The following is an 11,284-nucleotide window of genomic DNA, read 5'->3' as shown; positions in this document are numbered from 1 at the left end:
CTCTCATAGGCTGGTCCTCACTACATATTCATCGCCACACCCACTGGCTACAGGTCATCTATAAGTCTTTGCTAGGTAAAGCTCCACCTTATCTCAGCTCACTGGTCACCATAGCAACACCCACCCGTAGCATGCACTCCAGCAGGTATATTTCACTGGTCATCCCCAAAGCCAACTCCTCCTTTGGCCACCTTTCCTTTCAGTTCTCTGCTGCCAATAACTGGAATGAATGGCAAAAATCGCTGAATTTGGAGACTTATATCTCCCTCACTAACTTTAAGAGTCAGCTGTCAGAGCAGCTTGACTGTACGTTTGTTTATCCCATGTGTAACTCTGTGTTGTTTTTGTCGCACTTCTTCGCTTTGTCTTGGCCAGATCGCAGTTGTAAATGAGAACTTGTTCTCAACTGGCCTACCTGGTTAAATAAAGCTGAAATAAATAAAAATATTTAAAAAAATGTAGGCTTACCTGTCACAAAAAATATAGGACTACATTCATTGTAAAAGGCACTCCATACTGAGATGGGCTGTCTGTCCCCAACACAAGCATTGATGATTGATTATACAGAGAGAAGATTTAGACTTTGCATATAGTTTAACAGTTCCATTTATTTTTATTTACCGTTTTCTCAAAGTTATTTGTCTCGGGAAAAGGGAGTGATTTTGGGTGGTAAATCTCTGTAAATGTTGCTAACCGTGTTCCTGCCATTCCAACCTAATACACACGCCTGCACATCCGCATGCATGGGTGCACGCACACACACATGCAAACAGTCTGCCGTCCCCCTAGGAGATGAAAGAGTGGAGAACCAGCATGTCACCCAGCTGCTCCCCCAGCCCAGTGAAGTGGCCCTCTGCTGGGATTCACGGCAGGAGATGCTCCCCTGTGCTGGAGCCCTTCTGGAGCCACCGACCTAGCAGAAGCACAGAATCAATGTATGTTGGAGAAAATAGATCGGATACATAATAAAGTCAAGCTGTTCTCAGAGCTTATAGGGTTGGGAGGCACTATGAGAGGAAATATACATGTTCAGGAATGTTGTACTATCACTGAAGTAGTGGATAGTTGATCAATGTTGAACAATCAATTTATAATGAATTTTCAGAAAGTATCCCTCAGCCCTCAAAGTGTTTTATCTTTAAAAAGTTCCCAGGATGTTTCATTAGGTTGTGGCAACAGTCTGGTGAGAACATTGTGGGGACATTACAAAAAGTTCCCAAAACTGTTTCTTTTAGGGTGTAACAAACATTAACCTGGTGCTGCAATAACAGTCCTAGACCACATTGTCTTTCCTTTAATGGTTCACCGGATGTTTCATTAGGTTGTGGGAACATTGTGGGGATATGACAAAACACAAACTGTCCAGTTGTGCTGACATTCAGATAATGTTTGTATCAGGGTGCATAAAATATTCCTATGATATTGCAAGAATGCTGACTGAACAGCCTTACTAAGTTATTTAAAGGTTCTCAGAACAATTAGGTTATGAGAACATTGTGGGTACATTACAAGAGATAACTTCCCAAAACACAAAATATGCTCAGTTATACTAAAATTCATACAATGTTTTAAGTTAGGTTGCACAGGACATTCCTAAAATGATGGAATAATGTTGACAGAACACCTGGTCTAAGTTCTTCAAAGGTTCCCAGAACATTTAACTAAGTTATGGGAGCTGTCTGGGATGTTCATATTCACATAGGTTGCACAGAATATTCACACTTTTAAATTTAAATTTGATTTATTTAACCAGGAAGGCCAGTTGAGAACAAGTTCTCATTTACAACTGCGACCTGGCCAAGATAAAGCAAAGCGACACAAAACACAGAGTTACACATGGGATAAACAAACGTACAGTCAATAACACAATAGAAATATCTATATACAGTGTGTGAAAATGTAGTAAGATTAGGGAGGGAAGGCAATAAATAGGCTATACTGGTGAAATAATTACACTTTAGTATTAACACTGGAGTGATAGATGTGCAGATGATGATGTTGAAGTGAAGATACTGGGGTGCAAAAGAGCAAAAATAAATATGGGGATGAGGTAGTTGGGTGGGCTATTTACAGATGGGCTGTGTACAGGTGCAGTGCTCGGTAAGCTGCCTTGACTGCCGATGCTTAAAGTTAGTGAGGGAGATATAAGTCTCCAGCTTCAGTGATTTTTGCATTTCGTTCCAATCATTGGCAGCAGAGAACTGGAAGTAAAGGCGGCCAAAGGAGGAGTTGGCTTTGAGGATGACCAGTGAAATACACCTGCTGGAGCGTGTGTTATGGGTGGGTGTTGTTATGGTGACCAGTGAGCTGAGATAAGGCGGGGCTTTACCTAGCAAAGACTTATAGATGACCTGGAGCCAGTGGGTTTGGAGACATATATGAAGTGAGGGCCAGCCAACGAGAGCATACAGTTCGCAGTGGTGGGTAGTATATGGGGCTTTGGTGACAAAGCAGATGGCACTGTGATAGACTACATCCAGTTTGCGGAGTAGAGTGTTGGAGGCTATTTTGTAAATGACATTGCCAAAGTCAAGGATTGGTAGGATAGTTCGTTTTACGGGGGTATGTTTAGCAGCATGAGTGAAGGAGGCTTTGTTGCGAAATAGGAAGCTGATTCTAGATTGAATTTTGGATTGGAGATGCTTAATGTGAGTCTGGAAGGAGAGTTTACAGTCTATCCAGACACCTAGGTATTTGTAGTTGTCCACATATTCTAAGTCAGAACCGTTCAGAGTAGTGATGCTAGTCAAGCGGGCAGCAATCGGTTGAAGAGCATGCATTTGGTTTACCGTGCATGTAAGAGCAGTTGGAGACCACGGAAGGAGTGTTGTATGGCGTTGAAGCTCGTTTGGAGGTTTGTTAACACAGTGTCCAAAGAAGGGCCAGAAGTATACAGAATGGTGTCATCTGTGTAGAGGTGGATCAGAGAATCACCAGCAGCAAGAGCAACATCATTGATTAGAAAGAGAAAAGAGTCGGCCTGAGAATTTAACTCTGTTGCACCCCCATAGAGACTGCCAGAGGTACGGACAACAGGCCCTCCGATTTGACACTGAAATCGGAGAAGTAGTTGGTGAACCAGGCGAGGCAGTCATTTGAGAAACCAAGGCTGTTGAGTCTGCTGATAAGAATGCGGGGATTGACAGAGTCGAAAGCCTTGACCAGGTCGAAGAAGACGGCTGCACAGTACTGTCTTTTATCGATTGCGGTTATGATATAGTTTAGGACATTGAGCGTGGCTGAGTTGCACCCATGACCAGCTCGGAAACCAGATTGCATAGCGGAGAAGGTACGGTGGGATTTGAAATGGTCGGTGATCTGTTTGTTCACTTGGCTTTCGAAGACTTTAGAAAGGCAGGGCAGGATGGATATAGGTCTATAACAGTTTAGAGTGTCTCCCCCTTTGAAGAGGGAGATGACCATGGCAGCTTTCCAATCTTTAGGTATCTCAGACGATACAAAAGAGAGGTTGAACAGGCTAGTAATCGCGGTTGTAACAATCGTGGCGTATAATTTTAGAAAGAGAGGGTCCAGATTGTCTAGCCCAGCTGATTTGTATCTGGATTTGGGTGAAGGAGAAGCAGTGGGTGGGCTTGGGCCAGTTGCTGCGGTTGGTGCTGTGCTGATGGCCCGGGGTAGGGGTAGCCAGGTGGAAAGCATGGCCAGCCATAGAAAAATGCTTATTGAATTTCTCAATTATCGTGTTGTTAATGTTCCACAATTTCAAAATAAGTCCGTTTTTATGACATACATAGTATATTTATTTTAGGTTTAACATAATATTCCACTGATGTTCACGCAATATGCATTTTACCTCGTATTGGAGATCCTCAGAACATGTCAAGAACATTTAGAACATGTTTAAGTTTGACCTAATATTACCACAACATTCAACATGCAAATGTGTAGCTCCTTAAAGCATAAGAAAGCAGATTGGAACACATTCCCATTATATTTCTCTTCAGTTTTAATGGATATTTTCATTTGAATGTAATTTAATCATAGAAGCAAACCATTTTTTTTTAAAAATTCATATCATATGTTGACAATCTGCACATAATTTCATTCATAGGACATTTGAACAGAATTTGAACAGAATTTTATCATACAAAAATAACTATTTTTGACAATCTGCACATGTGGGGTTGGAAACTGCAATGTTTAGTTTAGTTGCTCTTTTGTTTATTTTGTTAGATGCTTGGGGGACGGTGGCTTGGGAGGGGGGGGGGGGGTTGGGGGTGGGGAGTGGAGTGGAGTGGAGGGAGAGGTTTTTTGGTTGGAGGGGCAGCTCTCGGGGAACTGTGGTGGATCTTGGATGATGAGTGGCCTAGCGGTTAGGAGCTTGGGCCAGTGGCCAATAGGTCGCTGGTTCGGGCCCCCGATTTGAGTTGGTGGGAGATCTGTTGATGTGCCCTTGGGCGGGGCGCTTGACCCTGGTTGCTCCTGTGGGTGGCTCTGAATGGGAGTCTGCTAGATGACTGAATGTAATGTAAATGTTGAGCGGCTTCACTGCAGGTCGATTGTATGTTTTAATATGATTTTTTTTACTCTCACAAATACAATGGCATTCTCTGTTTTGCTCTATGATGCCCACCAGCATCTTGGGACTCGTCTGAAGTCGATACAGCCGATCTGCCAACTTCTGTCTGTAGCGTCCGAACAGTTTGGGCTACACACTAACATGACCCCTCTGTGGGAAACAATATAACCCCTTTGTTTTGCTCTAGGACGCCCACGGGCCTCAGAAAAAAAGGAATGGAAGTACAGTACATATGGATACTGTTTAGTGCTAAAAACAAGGGGTTAGGTGTAAAAATAAACAAAAAGAATTAGAAATGTTTCCTGATCTTTCTCATATCTCTCAGATATAGGCCAGGCACTTCAAAACAAACCACCATTTTTTTGGGGGGGGGGATATCTATTGTTCTGTGTAATGAATCTGTTATTCAATGCGTTTGTATGGCCTAATAGCAGTAAGGCCAATTTACATTTCTCATAAAATAATTGTTTTATATATTTTTTTATTTGATTTCAAGGGGTCTTAAAATAGCTAAATGATCCTTGGTATGACCTTCCCCTGGCTTAGACAGGGCTTAGACTGTTATGGGTTGAGGAGCTACACATTTGCATGCTTAGAATGTTGTGGTAATATTAAGTCAAACTTAAATATACAATTTTCTGAGTGTCAGCACAACGATACAGTTTTTTGTGTTTTGGGAACATATCTTTTGTGAGGTCCCCACAATATTCTTAGCAGTCTGTTCCCACAACCTAATGAAACATTCTGCGAACCCAAATAAATATTACATTGTAGTTAATGTTCTGAGGATGTTCCCGGTTTGCTGGGTAGCCATCTCTACCATTAACAAGCCAAGTCGCGGAACGGGTAGAGAATGGGTTACAATTTCAGATTTTTCCATCACGTCTAACTCCTCCTCCTGCAGTTCCTGTTAACTTGGAGCTCCTACTAATTAGCAATTAGTAATTATCGTTAAGAGCCTCATCATCAACTTCTCCCTCTCTCCTTCACACATTGGACTCCCGGGGGGATCGAGTCTGTTTCTCTCTCTTTTCCTCTGTTTCTCTCTTCTACTCCCAGCAGGCTCACACCAGGAACATGCATCTACAGTGCTTTCAGAAAGTACTCACAGCCCTTGACTTTTTCCACATTTTGTTGTGTTACAACTTGAATTTAAAATGGATTATATTGCGATTTTGTGTCACTGATCTACACTGAATACCCCATGTCAGAATGGAATTTGGGTTTTATAAATGTTTATAAATTAAAAGTTGAAGTCAATAAGTATTCAAACCTTTATGGCAAGCCAAAATAAATTTGTGAATAAAAATGTGCTTAACAAGTCACATAATAAGTTGCATGGACTTAACTGAAATAATAGCATTAAACGTGCTTTCAAAATGATTACCCAATCTCTGTACCCCACATCTCTGTACACCATATCTGTAAGGTCCCTAAGTCGAGCAGTGAATTTAAAGCACAGATTCAACCACAAAGACCAGGTAGGTTTTCCTATGGTTCACAAAGAAGGGCACCTATTGGTATTTGGTATTTTATTAGGATCCCCATTAGTTGTTGCAAAAGCAGCAGCTACTCTTCCTGGGGTCCACATGAAACATAATACAGAATGACATAATACAGAACATCATTAGACAAGAACAGCTCAAGGACAGAACTACATACATTTTTAAAAAGGCACACGTAGCCTACATATCAATGTATTGTGGCAAACCTCTTCAAGGTTAGGAGCGTTTGTCACAAATTAAGTGGTAAACTGTCACCAAATCAACCAAGAATGAGAGTTATTTCAAACAGGACAGTACCTGTGTGTTTGTTTCTCCATCCTGGTCCACCCAGGCCGTAGGCGAGGTCAACGATAGCAGGGTTCGGTACACGAATTGGGTTCTCAGTAGGTCCAGGTCCAAATGCCAACAGGTTAGTCCAAAACATTCCAGCTCATACACGTTAAATCCCCCAATCTCTATTGTATCTTTCTCTATTGTTCATAGATCCTTCCAGCACTCTCTCTCCCTCTTCCTGGTTTTTCTTGACCCTTTATCTGTGGGTCGGCTCCACCTTCTGATGGTTCCCCTTGCTTCTGGGACTTGTAGTTTTGGCGGTCAGCCATTTTGTGATCTGTAGTTCTGACAGGGGTGGCCATTTTAGTGATCGGGCAGAGCCCGTTTATTAGTTCTGCTCTCACATATCTGCCATTTATCACTCGACCCCCTTCTTTGCACAGTATAGACACAAACTATCTAGGTCAAATAGGTGAGAGGCGTTGTGCCATGAGGTGTTGCTTTATCAGTTTTTTTTAAACCAGGTTTGCTGTTTATTTGAGCAATATGAGATGGAAGGAAGTTCCATGCAATAAGGGGTCTATATAATACTGTACGTTTTCTTGAATTTATTCTGGATTTGGGGACTATGTGTCACATTCTGACCTTAGTTCCTTTGTTTTTTTCTTTGTTTTAGTATGGTCAGGAAGTGAGTTGGGGTGGGCAGTCTATGTTCTTTTTTCTATGATTTGGGATTTCTGCGTTTGGCCTGGTATGGTTCTCAATCAGAGGTAGCTGTCAATCGTAGTCCCTGTTTTGTGTATTCACCATACAGGACTGTTTCGTTTCGTTCGTTGTTGCTTAATTGTTTTGTGCCAGTGTTCGATTGTTCTATTAAATCAATATGGACACTTACAACGCTGCGCATTGGTCCTCCTCTTCTTCCACCACCAACAATGGCCGTTACACTATGAAAAGACCCCAGGTGGAATGTCTGGTGGGATAAGTGTGTGTGTCAGAGCTGTGTGTAATTTGACTATGCAAACAATTTGGGATTTTCAACACATTGTTTCTTATAAAAAGAAGAAGTGTTGCAGTCAGTCTCTCCTCAACTCTTAGCCAAGAGAGACTGGCATGCATAGTATATATATCAGCCCTCTGATTACAATTAAGAGCAATACACAGCTGTTCTGGGCCAGTTGCAGCTTAACTAGGTCTTTCCTTGCAGCACTGGACCACACGACTGGACAATAATCAAGATTAGACAAAACTAGAGCCTGCAGAACTTGCTCTCTTTATTACGACTAGACCTCTCCCCAACTTTGCAACCATTGAATCTATATGTTTTGACCATGACAGTTTACAATCTAAGGTAACGCCAAGTAATTTAGTCTCTTCAACTTGTTCAACAACCACACCATTCATAAACAGATTCAGCTGAGGTCAAGCACTTAACACTTCTTAGGGATAGCCCCCTCTTTTTCAATTTCCGCCTAAAATGACTTACCCAAATCTAACTGCCTGTAGCTCAGGCCCTGAAGCAAAAATATGCATATTCTTGGTACCATTTGAAAGGAAACACTTTGAAGTTTATGGAAATGTAAATTTAATGTAGGACAATATAACACAATAGATCTGGTAGAAGAAAATACGAAGAAAAAAAACACAATTTTCTACCACCATATTTGAAATGCAACAGAAAGGTCCCAAATTTAGCCATCACTCTGGTTGTAATTCCGATGGTGTCCACAAGATGGAAGCAGTGGATGTGCAAAGTTTCATAACTTGAAGTATGAGAAAACTACATGACATTTAGTGGGAAGTCAGCCAGGTACATTTGGGCAAATCGTGAAGGAGACATTTATATTCACATTACATTTTTCTGCAAGAATATTGTCAAATCTTTATACTTTGACTTGATATAGCTTCTCCAGTATTAGTAGCCATATTATAAGTTAAACATTTGCTAAACAACCAGTTTTCATAACTTCATAGCTCTCCATATTCTTATAATTTTTTCCAAAAGCAAGAGGCTTGCTGTCGCACAAGGTTAGCAGCAACATTTTGCGACAGATACGGAGTTTCCCGTAAAGCCCAGCTCATTGGTTATCTAGCTAGCTTTGTTTGACCCCGATTGGTGCTTATTTGACAAAGTCACAATCAATCAAGTGAATCGGTGTGCCATGAAGGCGTCGCTCTCTGACCAAATTTGGTGTCCTATAGGATATACTACACCCGTAATGATATGGTAAAGTCTGGTTATGTTCCAGGTTCTCTGAGAAATAAATACAAACGTGATTTGACTGGTTGAAACAACATGTAGGGTTAGATTTTCACAGATTCCTTTCATTGCAAATTGAACGAGTGGAAATACAAAATTGATTGTGCATGCTATATGGACATTTTTAGGATATGAAAAATTATTTTATCTAACAAAATGACACTCCATGTTATCTCTGGGACCCTATGTATGACAAATCAGAGCAAGATTTCAGAATATAAGTACACATTTCACCTTCAGAGGCGAATTTACCAAACCTATCGCGGTGAAAAAAGTGTTTTGTTGTTAAGAGCTCTCCTCAAACAATTGCAAGGCATTTCTTCGCAGTAATAGCTACTGTAAATTGGACAGTGCAGTTATATTAACAAGAATTTAAACTTTCAGCTAATATAAGACACTTGATGTGTGACTGAGGTGGAATAGTCCTCAATGCCATTGGATGAATCCCGGAACATATTCCAGTCTTTGCTAGCAAAGCAGTCCTGTATCGTAGCATCTGCGTCATCTGACAATTTCATTATTGAATGAGTCACTGGTACTTCCTGCTTTTGTTGTTGAAATGGTCCACCCACACAGACAGCGTAACAAAAAAGGCGCAACAGTGCCTCTTCAACCTCAGGAGGCTGAAGAAATGTGGCTTGTCATCTAAAACACTCACAGTATTTTACAGATGCACAATCGAGAGCATCCTGTCGGGCGGTATCACCCCCTGGCAGGGAAATTGCACCACCCTCAACCGCAAGGGTAGTGCTTTATGCCCAACGCATCACAGGGGTCAAACTACCTGCCCTCCAGGACACCTACAGCACCAATTGTCACAGGAAGGCTAAAAAGATAATCAAGGACAACAACCACCCGAGCCACCACCTGTTCACCCCGCTATCAGGTCAATACAGGTGCATCAAAGCTGGTACAGAGAGACCAAAAAACAGCTTCTATCTCAAGGCCATCAGACTGTTAAACAGCCGTCACTAACATAGAGAGGCTGCTGTCAACATACAGACTCAAATCTCTGGCCACTTTAATAAATGAACTTAATAAAGGTATCACTAGTCCATTCAATAATGTTTACATAGAGGCATCACTAGTCACTTTAAATAACACCACTTAAAAATGTTTACATATCCTACATTACTCATGTCATATGTACAGTTGAAGTCGGGAAGTTTACATACACTTAGGTTGGAGTCATTAAAACTACTTTTTCAACCACTCCACAAATTTCTTGTTAACCAACTATAGTTTTGGCAAGTTGGTAACGACATCTACTTTGTGCATGGCACAAGTCATTTTCCAACAATTGTTTACAGGCAGATTATTTCAATTATTATTTCACTGTATCACAATTCCAGTGGGTCAGCAGTTTACATACACTACGTTGACTTTGGCTTTAAACAGCTTGGAAAATTCCCCAAAATCTTGTCATGGCTTCAGGAGCTTCTGATATGCTAATTTAAATCATTTGAGTCAATTGGAGGTGTACCTGTGGATGTATTTCAAGGCCTACCTTCAAACTCAATGCCTCTTTGTTTGACATCATGGGAAAATCAAAAGAAATCAGCCAAGACCTCAGAAAAAAACATGCAGCCGTCGTAACGCTCAGGAATGAGACGCGTTCTGTCTCCTAGAGATGAACATACTTTTGTGCCAAAAGTGCAAATCAATCCCAGAACAACAGCAAAGGTCCTTGTGAAGATGCTGGAGGAAATAGGTATGCAAATATCTATATCCACAGTAAAACGAGTCCTATATCGACATAACCTGAAAGGCCGCTCAGCAAGGAAGAAGCCACTGCTCCAAAACCGCCATAAAAAAAGCCAGACTACGGTTTGCAACTGCACACGGGAACAAAGATCGTACTTTTTGGAGAAATGTCCTCTGGTCTGATGAAACAAAAATAGAACTGTTTGGCCATAATGACCATCGTTATGTTTGAAGGAAAAAGGGGGATGCTTGCAAGCCGAAGAACACCATCACAACCATGAAGCACAGGGGTTGCAGCATCATGTTGTGGGGGTGCTTTGCTACAGGAAGGACTGGTGCACTTACAAAAATAGATGGCATCATGAGGCAGGAAAAGTATGTGGATATATTGAAGCAACATCTCAAGACATCAGTCAGGAAGTTAAAGCTTGGTTGCAAATGGGTCTTCCAAATGGACAATGACCCCAAGCATACTTCCAAAGTTGTGGCAAAATGGCTTAATAAGGACAACAAAGTCAAGGTACTAGAGTGGCCATCCCTCTGACCTTATCCTATAGAAAATTTGTGGGCAGAACTGAAAAAGCGTGTGCGAGCAAGGAGGCCTACAAACCTGACTCAGTTACACCAGCTCTGTCAGGAGGAATGGGACAAAATTCACCCAACTTATTGTGGGACGCTTGTGGAAGGCTACCCAAAAGGTTTGACACAAGATAAACAATTTAAAGGCAATGCTACCAAATACTTATTGAGTGTGTGATGAAATGATGTATGATGAAAGAAATAAAAGCTGAAATAAATCCTTCTCTCTACTATTATTCTGACATCTCACATTCTTAAAATAAAGTGGTGATCCTAACTGACCTAAGACAGGGACTAGGATTAAATGTCAGGAATTGTGAAAAACTGAGTTTAAATGTATTTGGCTAAGGTGTATGTAAATGTCCGACTTCAACTGTATGTACTGTGTTCTACACCATCTACTGCATCTTGCCTATGCCTCAC

The 11,284-nt window shown here is 41.3% G+C and overlaps 1 long non-coding RNA gene across 1 annotated transcript; it reads right to left on the bottom strand.

Annotated features, from left to right (window-relative positions):
* Positions 1 to 588: 588 nt before the first annotated feature.
* LOC116356375 (uncharacterized) lies at positions 589 to 6,556 on the bottom strand. Its single transcript, XR_004204892.1, has 2 exons — positions 6,343 to 6,556; positions 589 to 913 (listed from the first exon to the last, which is right to left on the bottom strand). It is a non-coding gene; the product is annotated as an uncharacterized LOC116356375 (long non-coding RNA).
* Between the last annotated feature and the right edge of the window lie 4,728 nt (positions 6,557 to 11,284).

Source organism: Oncorhynchus kisutch, linkage group LG22 (assembly GCF_002021735.2).
Source record: "Oncorhynchus kisutch isolate 150728-3 linkage group LG22, Okis_V2, whole genome shotgun sequence".
Lineage (NCBI taxonomy): Eukaryota > Metazoa > Chordata > Actinopteri > Salmoniformes > Salmonidae > Oncorhynchus > Oncorhynchus kisutch.
This window is presented reverse-complemented; position numbering and strand designations above follow the sequence as displayed.